The sequence below is a fragment of the Chiroxiphia lanceolata genome, chromosome 1 (assembly GCF_009829145.1).
Source record: "Chiroxiphia lanceolata isolate bChiLan1 chromosome 1, bChiLan1.pri, whole genome shotgun sequence".
NCBI classification, from domain to species: domain Eukaryota; kingdom Metazoa; phylum Chordata; class Aves; order Passeriformes; family Pipridae; genus Chiroxiphia; species Chiroxiphia lanceolata.
The window spans coordinates 31,205,445-31,215,800 of NC_045637.1; the positions used below are offsets into that span (position 1 = coordinate 31,205,445).

Genomic DNA, 10,356 nt, shown 5'->3' on the forward strand with positions numbered 1-10,356 from the left:
CTTCAGAACCACTTCTAGAATCAGATGGATTTACATCTGCAAAATCTCAGATTTGCAATGATAGAACAGGTAGTCTTGCATACTTTAATGCCAAAGCAGGTAAGACAAGACAAGAACTGAACTTTTCAAATGAATCAGGGATTCATTATCTCCTGTTGAGTATGTCTTTCTACTCTTCTAGAAAACCATGGCAATTCTGTCCCTTGTTGACAAGCCCCACAGCTTAGTGGAGTGCTAGTACCTTAGAATCAACAAAAACAACATCATCAACAGTATTTTGAGCAGCACGGGGAAATGATTTAAAGAATGATCATTAAGACTACATTAAAACCTGGTCTTATACTTTCCTCTCTGGCAAAATGGAATCTCTTCCATATCCCAGCTAAAGATCTATAGCACAGCTGAAGATGTCTTTTGGAGTTTCTATGATTATTTTGAGGAAGTAATAATAAGTGATTCAAACCAGTCATCAAAATATTTTTTAACAAATCAGATATTATTCAATATCTAAATCAAGTGGATTTTGTCTCTGTTTAGACTATTTTAACAACAAATATATTGGAAGATGATCAAAGAAATAAAACATCCAGACTGAAAACAAACTCTTCAAAAACAAAAGAATAACCAATATAAGAATAGCAGAATGTCATGGGAAAGGTATTTGATTCTTCAAACATATTTGAAGAATGTTTCTGTAATTAGTTTTAGCAATTTAACACATATTTTCTTTAATAATGAACACTTAATCATAGGGAAAATAATAAAATAAATTTTGAAAAAAGAAGATGAGATTTTGTAAATAGGAATAAAGTAAATTATTCTACTCATGGTTCCTCATTTTCTCTTACATTCAAATATCAAAACCTGAAACACAGCAAATAGCTCACCTCTTTCCTTTGAAACTAATTAAAGATAAAATAAAATAACTGTCACACAAATGAAAGAATGGAAACACAATTTCCAATAACAGAATGAAGAAATAAGTTTTTTCTATTATTAGAATCATGTCAAACATACACAGTACTTTCTTTTAATGTGGAAAATTCATCATCAGTAGCAAAATTTTTTTCACTCACTTTAACTGTAAAGTCCAAAAACTATGTATAAACTTAGCTATAGTGACACTTGGAAGGCCTCTGGAAATTTTTTTGTGTCCTGTGGTCCCCAGTGCCCTTATTTCAGTTATGGGAATGGGGTATCCAGTCAGTTGATTCACTGTCACACAGATGCCTGTGTCTTAGCCTTCTAATGCTAAGTAAAGGAGATAAAATTAATATGTGGGCAGCGAGAAGCTGAGCTTGCGAAGAAAAGAACAAAGGCTGTGTTAATGTGCAAAAATTCTGGTATCTTTGGTTGCTACAGTCAACAAGCCATCTCTTCTTTCACTTACAGAGATGTTACAGGTGGTGAAATAATATTTTCTTTGCACAGATGTGAGACATCAGCATAACAGAGAATTCATAACATTAATTTTTAGGTTCATCAACATTACAGATAAAAGAATGTCTCTAATGAAGTACTGGTGGATACTTTGCTAAGTTTTAAATCATTTGGGTTCCAGTCACAGGATAACCATTGAAATACAAAACACAATGTAAGAGCTTTGTCTGCACGTTTTTTTTCTTTTTCAGTGGGGGTGGGTTACAATTTGCAGCTACTGGTGAACTGAAAATGCTCTGTATAGGCTGTAGTTAGTAATGGAGTAATCCAGTTAGAACAAAACTCAAGTGTCTCTATACCACACTTTAACAATGCCGTATCTTCAAATAAGTTGTCAAATACACAGTGCAGTGCAAAAACCACAGCACACCTGCCAAAATAAGGACGACCATGGAAAATTTAATGAAAGATTTGGAGTGAAAGGCTACATGGAGGGAAATACAACACAGAAAGCAGAACTGAGAAATTAAATTCATTAAAATGTTTGCTGCAAATCTATAGTGAAACTATTGGTATAATATAGAACATGATAGTATAGTTTGCTTTATGAACCTCTTCAGAAACATGTAATGGCTTTTGTGTCTACTGATTCAGGAGCAGTGACAAAGCCTGTCCTTTGACCAATTGTTCCAGAAAACAATTTGTGTAAGTGAGGAAGTCTTATGACCTTCACACTTACCATAAAATTGTGAACTTATTTTCAATTGTGATTTGTGCCTGATAAACTTGGTTATTGTGAATGGTTCAGTGAAAAAAACCCCTGCTTTCACATTTTCATTTAATGTGGATAACTACAAGGACAATTAAGATATGCATAGAATATTCAGAATGGGGACTACAGCTCAAACTTCTAAGCACACCTCTCCATACTCTGTCCTGGTAGCAAACATGCCTTGACCCCTTCAGAGCATTTTCAACCTGATACTCTAAGCAGAAGGATGTGAGGCAGTTGGAACTGAGAGGGCTGGAAACACTGGAAATCTGAAACTAAATAATCAAATAATAGAAAATCTCACAATCTGCTTTAAAAGAGAAAAATTAGAAAGGAACATACATAAGGAGACAACAAAGCCTAGAAATTATTGAGGGGAAAAAACAGTAGAATTGCTGGGAATTAAATGAGGATGTATTTTGTACCAAATAAATCTGAACTTTTATTTTACCAAGTAGCTAATCATCTCCCCCTATCCTCAAATATTTGTGAAGGGTCAATAGTAATGACACCTTATATGTTTTCCTGTTTTTTCCTAAGAGTAATTTATATTAAATACAGAGTCAGCAGTGATATTTAAAATAATTTTATTTGTAACTGTGTGCAACACTTTATACAGAAATGATTACACAGTGCTGTAGGATGAAAAAAGTATTATCTTGTCAACATACAGTACATATAGCACAGGAAGGACATCAACCTGTTGGATCAAGCCCAGAGGGAGGGTCACAAGACGACTAGAAGGATGGAGCACCTCTCCTATGAGGAAAGGCTGAAAGACTTGGGTTTGTACCACCTGGAAAACAGGTGGCTCAGGAGTGACCTAATTGTGGCCTTCCAGTACCTGAATGGAGCCTAGAAGAAAGATGGAGAGGGACTTTTTACAAAGGTGTATAGTGATAGGATAAGGGGGAATGGATTCAAACTGAAAGAGGGTAGGTTTAGAATAGACATTAGGAAGAATTCTTTACTGTGAGGATGGTGAGGCACTGGAACAGGTTGCCCAGAGTAGATGTGGATGCCCCATCCACTGGATCCCCAGTGTTCAAGGTCAGGTTGGATGGGGCTCTGAGCAACCTAGTGAAAGGTGTCCCTGCCCACAGCAGGGGTGTTGGAACTAGATGATCTTGAAGGTCCCTTCTAACCCAAACCATTCTACGATTCTTTGATTCTATGAACATATACTTGCGGTTACCTTCCCATAAACTTCTGCCCTTTTGAATCCTGAATATTCTTTTCCAAAGGAATTCAAGATTCTTAGTGCTATATATATAATAATAGTTCCTTGCAACGTCCACAATAATTTTTTAAAAAAACCCTACCGTTAAAAAAGGTTTCTTTGAAGAAAAAAATTGAAGTATTGCATTCAGCAAATCTTAGTGGCTATCAACTGATCTTTTTGCAGGAGGTTCATTTGCTCATTACTTGATGAGTAAACAGATTTTCCACACTAAAATACACATGAGGTCATAGTCTGTAATTTCTGACCTTGCATTTTCATTTTACAGTTTTTTAAGGATATCTGGAGGTGTTTGAACATCATAATGTGACCTTTCCTTCTCTCCTGCTAATTGAATGATGTATTTTAGTAATTTCAACACATCTTGTATTTCAAATATTAATACTAATACACCTTTCTTTTTTTCTGCAAGAAAAGGTTCATAAACATTATATGTTCACTTATGCACAATTATTTTGATTTCTCTTTTTAAAGATCTTTTCCTAAATCTGGCCTGAATGCTCAGAGCTAGACAAGCTTTGGTTTACCTCTCCATCAACAAACATTATATGAAATCACGATATTTTCTCAATGTAGAATATTTTCTCATCCTCTACTCTTCCCTATCTGCAAGCATGACCTAATATTTCTCCCAAACATAATGACTTTGTCAAATTCACTGGATATTTTATTGGCAAATGTATTCAAAGAAAGGATATTAAAAATCAGACTTATGGATGCATTTGAAATATGTTTGAAAATTTAGGGCTTTTTACTTTCTATAAAATATTATCTGGTTGTCATCTATATTTAATATGGATGATGAAAAACAAAATAGAAATTGTATATTTCAATTCTTTAATTTTCGCAATGGTTGTGGAACTGCTCCAGGAGCTGTAATTGTGTCAGACTGTAATCTTTTCTAAACATCTAAGTGTAACAGAAATTATGTACACACAAAGACAATGTAAAAAGAGGTAAGAAGGTACTAGCCTACATGGTTTCCCTTCTAAGCTCTCTTAGATGTGGGGTATTATGTATTTCAAACTAATTTCTCTAGCACTAACATGACTTCTCACATATGAACAGACTAGAATTGCTCTCGTATCATAATATTGTCTCTAAATTAATATTACTTCATTGTGTAGTTACCTTATGTGGTACAAAGTCAATTTAGTAAGCCTGAGATATTTCTTCAGTTGTATTTGACCTAGAAGATAAAAGTCATGAAGTGATGTAACATAAAAGACGTCAACTATTCTACATCCCAATTTACATAACCATAAATTGTTATAGAGTGGTTACAGTACATAGCATGTCAGGTGTCTGTGTAAGTACATAATGACTATAATTCTAGAAATTTTCATTTCGAAGCAAGGCATATGCATGTAGCTCTCTACTGATTTCCTGAAATTAACCTGGAAAAGAGAATTATTATTGAGGAATTAAAGGGAAAATAAATTAAATTGAAACAGTAATTTCTAAAGTATTTTAGATATAGAAGTGAAAATGTTATGTAAGCAGAAATGGTAGAGCAGCATCACACACACACAAGTACTCAACCCCCTCATTCAGGTTGATACTAAGCAGTAGTAGGTGCCTCAGACATCTCCTGAGACTATACCAAATTAGGAGTAAATTATTAATTGGCATGAATTTTGGAGAATGGTCTCACATGCCTTACAAGCAAAAGTCTCGATTAAAGAATAATAAAGAGAAATGAATGAAAGAGTCTTCATAGACATGACTCAGACTTCTTGGACTAATTTTTTAAACACTTATATTTTTCTGATTTTTGGCACTCATCTCAGAAGTATCTTTATAAGTCTAAATTTCCCAACAATATTAAGCATGCAATGAAGCAAAAGTGGATCATATACACTTAATTCCACTTTGTACAGGTACAAATATCACCTCTACTTGTATGCATTTTAGCTAACAGTCAGCTTACTGATGTAACTAAGATATACTATCCTTTTAAAAGATAAAGCTTCAGTTCAAAGAAGTAGAGTAGTCAGAAGATGTTTAAAACATATGGTCTTATAGTAATAAAAGGAGTACAATCTAACAGCTATTGATAGAGTAGTAGTAACAATAAAGGCCAACGAGGAAACCAACCAATTTTTTTTCTTAGATATTGTTTATTCCGTGTTAAAACAATATGTAAACCAATGTCCTGTTTTTCACTCTGAAAATTTAACTCTTTATTTGACTTTTCTTTCACAGTATATTTTTTCCTATAATGGTTGCTAACAACAAACAATCTACTATATGTAAAAATCATGAACTCTGAATGGAGTCTAAACATTGGTACAAAACCGAAAATGTTTATATAATGCTTACTTACCTGCTAGCTGAAGTCTAAATCCAGCAGAAGCCTAGGCAAATATGTTCTTAAAAATTTAATCTGTGCCAAAAGGAAATTGAATATGCCATTCTCCCCATCTTCCAGGCACATGCCTCCACTTATTTTGCAATAAAATATGAAATTGCTCACTTATAAATCCATAACAATGGGAGAAATTAGAAAAAATTCCACTGAAAAAGGAAAGACCTTTTCACCTTTGACAGCAGCTATTTGTTCAAGTGAAACAAAACCAAAAGAATCATCTGATCAACACTGTCTATTTCAGTTAGATCTAGTGCATGCAGTTCAAAATCTGAAGTTACATATAAGACTCCTTTGAGTAACATATATGCAGAAGTTTATTGATAACACTATAGATAGAAAATTACTTATAAGTTTAGATGAAATGCTAACACTATGAAATGTTGTTCTCATAATCACTATACCAGTTAATCACTGCTGCCAAAATCAAACAAATGAATAAACAAACCAGCCATTTTAGTAATGTGATCTGCTTAGAAACACCTGACATCCTAGTGCTGCTGACTTAGAAATCACAAATGAAACAAAATTCTCAAAAACATAATCAACAAAGGTAAGTTAAATTATTTTAGGTTACCAGACTTCTGAACATCTCAAATTAACTTTGTGAAGATTTTTTAAAAAAATGTTTTTTAGAACTATAGTTGGAGGAGAAAATCTAAGCTTTCCTCAGAGACTTCGGAGAAAATTGGTGAACTGGAGATGTTAAACTATGCTTATCAAAGTATTCCTTAAAAATTCCTTGAAAAATTTTAAATAACAACGCCCATATGTAAATTATACCAATTATAAAATTCGTTTTAAAATTGATGATTGATTCTGTTTTGGATATTAACAAAAACATGAAAAAGAATTAATTACAAAACTAAAAGTTAACATTCTTCTTCAAAATGAGTCTTGAAAAAGTCATAATTTTGAGGTGCAAATATGTCTTAAAGTTGTTTTAAATTTTATATTGTAACTTGCATATAGGCATAACTATAGACATTGATTTGCATGCACACACTCATATGTCACTGTGCATACACACACAAAAGGTATCTTAAGAGAAGAAATCCCACAAAAATGAGCAAATGGGATGTAATTAATCCAACATGTTTGCATATAAAATTAAGATCCTTTCTGTAATTTGTTCAATAGCATTATATAGATCTGCCTCTCTCCCCTCCCAAAAAGAAGAAATTTAAGAAACTAAAAGTAACAATGGAATTCACAGTACCTTGGCTCAGGATAAAAATTATTGCAATCACAGAAATATAGATATATTTTAACTTGCCTAGGTAGATCATACCTAAAAATTTTTGAAGCACTATTAGAAAAAAATTCTAGACCATTTTTATGTTGTGTGGTCTTGGAAACTGTGAAAAGTTTTTTAAACAGTAGAAATTAATACTCTAATGTTCTACTAATTCTCTGTTAATACTTTTTAGGGTTTAACTATGAGATTCAAATAATTCTTCCCTGGCAGTTACAAATCTTATCCACTCAAACTGTGGAAGGGCTGATATCATAAATCCACACTAATTTGCATTGACTGTAGATACAAAGAAAATGATGTAGATTAATATAATTACCACAAATACACTATTGTGTATGTATTGTAAACACATCTTGTCCTGCTATCTCCTGCATTGGTTTTATGATATTTCAAATATTGTTGATCAAGATGATGAGATAACATACTTTTGTTCTATATTAGGTTTCATAAGACATTCTAAGTAAGAGGCTAAAGTGATACAGAACCAACATACTGTGTATTTTCAAAAGCTAGATTTATTGAGAAAATGTGTGAAAGATTGTCACAAATTCTGTTAGAGTGACTTTTTAAAGTCAAGAATGTATTAAAAAATGTATGCTCTATTTTAATATGCTCCATTTCAGTCACATTTACTTAGACATGATGTACCACTTAATTCACTGAAGTTCTACGGCCTGTATTGTGTCACACAATTACAGTGTTTCTTCTGGCTTTATGACATATGAACCCATTAATATACACAGAATTAAGCAGTTTTATGTCTGGTAGTTAAAGACATGCGTGACTGCATTAAAGAAGGCTAAAAAGTTACCATATTTCAATGTTAAGTTCTTTCTAATGAACTCTTTACATAACTAAAGATAATAAATAGAAGAATCTTTACAAAGATGAAACCTTCAGTGTACCTTCCCAAGCTACTTAGCTCAGGAACTCACTAATTTGGAAGCGTAATGGAACCACTTGCTCCCAGCAGCAATTTACCTCTACTGGACGAGAATCAATATGCATAAAAATTTGTGTTATCATACATTGATAATCCTAGTGTTATCATGAGCAACTATTGCACTTGCTTGATTTGATTTTCATTGCATATTTTCCTTTATGCTAAATCTTTCCATAATCTCAAATTACCTTATTATAAAATATTTGTAAAACAACTAAAAACTTACCGTATTAATATTTTAATAACCTAATGGATTATATATCAAAAATACTGGAAGTGCAAAACATTTATCATAAAATTAAGTAAAAAATTTAATCCAAATTTTGTGCAGTGTTTCTTCAAGTACTATTTTCAGTGAACTAGCATGGGAGGAAACCTTTAAAAATCAAAATTTTTCCTCTGAATTTTTAAATATTTTCAATGGAAATACTTTGCAACCATACGGTTCACAGGTGGCAACAAATTTCATTTGAATAAACTTTATTCTATTCTTTCTGTTCAAGGTTCAGTCAAGTTCCAGAATTAATACACTGCTTTAGTGCAATAATACAGCAAATGATCCATTTCCATTGGCCCCGTATGGTTACTGTAGGGTGGAAAAGAGTATTAGTCATTCTACTATTTTTTTTATTTTCCTACTTTCTCCTCAAGATTCTCTTGATCTGTGTTTTTTATTAGAAAAAAAACAAGACACACTACCACCAAACAAACAAACCCACACTCTAAAAGAAAAAATCACCTTAAATATAAAAAATAAAAGACACACAGAACATATACTATTTTAACTTTTTTTCTCTATGCCATTCCCTTTTAAAGCCTTGTATTTATATATTAAATATTATTCAGAGCAAAGACCAGTATTAATGCCTGTGAAATATTTAGAAGTAACAAATAAGAAAATAAATAAAATGATTCTGTAGCATTTAATGAATTACTGGGAAAAGGTAACTCATTAGATCATCAATTTGTACTTCTGCATTTAGTGATTATGCGTGACTGCATATGTACTCTTCATTACATTGAGTGGAGGCCTGGTTGAATGTTGATTTGGAGACTTTTTAGACTTATTGAAAACACACTTTAATACTTGATTGGCTTGGTGTTTATTCAGCTCTTGATTCCATTCACTGAATTGATTACGTCTCAAAAGACAACAACAAAAACTTAGGCATCGCTCTCATATATTCCCACCCAGATTGTAGATATCTACGATTAGACAAGATGAATCCCACTTACAAGAGTGTAAAAACAAGGAGTGACTTTTAGATTGACTAAATATCTTCAGTAATAATTCTCATATGTTGAAAGTGAATTTTATATGTAATGTTATTTAAATCATATTTCCTTTTGCAGTGAAAAAAAAAACCCTTATGAACATCCACTTATATTACTTCAAATTTAAGCTTCAACTTCATATACTGTACCAAGGCTATTACCCGAGTACTGCAGTATTTTAAGTATTAAGTTTTTCCATTGCACCACAGTCCAGCTGGAGCATTCTCAGCTGAGACTGCTTTTCTAAAAGCACAATGGCACATGGCAATGTTTTTCGTGTGTCCAGCCAATCCCTTCTTCCAGTTTCTCTGTGTGATTTGCATGCTTTTTAAGTTTAAAAGCAGTTTAAATTACATGGTATAATTTAGACGGAAAAGCTTTGATTCCTGCCAAATCTTTATTCCTTTCTCTAGATGTATCTAATTTAAACTAACACTTTATTATATTGTTCCACTTACTTCAATGTGTTCTTCCCTGTGTAATAATTACAGGGATGAAAAGTGTGAACACTCAAACTACACACCTGTGTCAAGTTAAAAGTAAAAATAAATAAACAAACAAAAAGACATTTCTCTATATAAATACATATACAAAAAAGGGGAGGCAGAGAAAACTAGTTTTCTTGAGTTTGCATGGTTTTATCAATAGAAAATGAATTTAAAAACCCCAGGAGCAGGCAAGAAAATTACAGAGTAAGACAGAATGCAAATATTGTCAGATTGTGTGCATTTTTTCCCCTTTAAATAAACTTGAAATAGTCAATTCCCTTTTACACTAAAAGAAAAACAAAAAAAAAGTTGCTGCATTTTTTTCCAATGGACTCTTAGTTCTTACTAAGAGACTTTCTGTAGAGTAGCTGGCTCCTGTGAGTTCACATGCTCATTTGCTTTGTGTTATAAATCAGTCTTCTTCACATCTCTTTATTCAAATGGTATTCAAGTGGTATTTGTCTTTTTATCTTTGCTGATACCTAAGACAAGACACTTCACTATCTTGTGCTCCAAAATACTTATCTATAAAAATCAATTTTATTCCCCAAGAAATACATATGTAAATACACACATATATGAAATCCTAGTATTCTTAAAAATTTAGATTAAATGACACATGTTTAACAAAA

General features: G+C 32.4%; 1 long non-coding RNA gene across 1 annotated transcript; it reads right to left on the reverse strand.

Annotated features, from left to right (window-relative positions):
* Positions 1-2,991: 2,991 nt before the first annotated feature.
* On the reverse strand, positions 2,992-5,904 carry LOC116793804. The gene is made up of 3 exons (XR_004359592.1): positions 5,719-5,904; positions 4,524-4,581; positions 2,992-3,007 (listed from the first exon to the last, which is right to left on the reverse strand). It is a non-coding gene; the product is annotated as an uncharacterized LOC116793804 (long non-coding RNA).
* Positions 5,905-10,356: the final 4,452 nt, after the last annotated feature.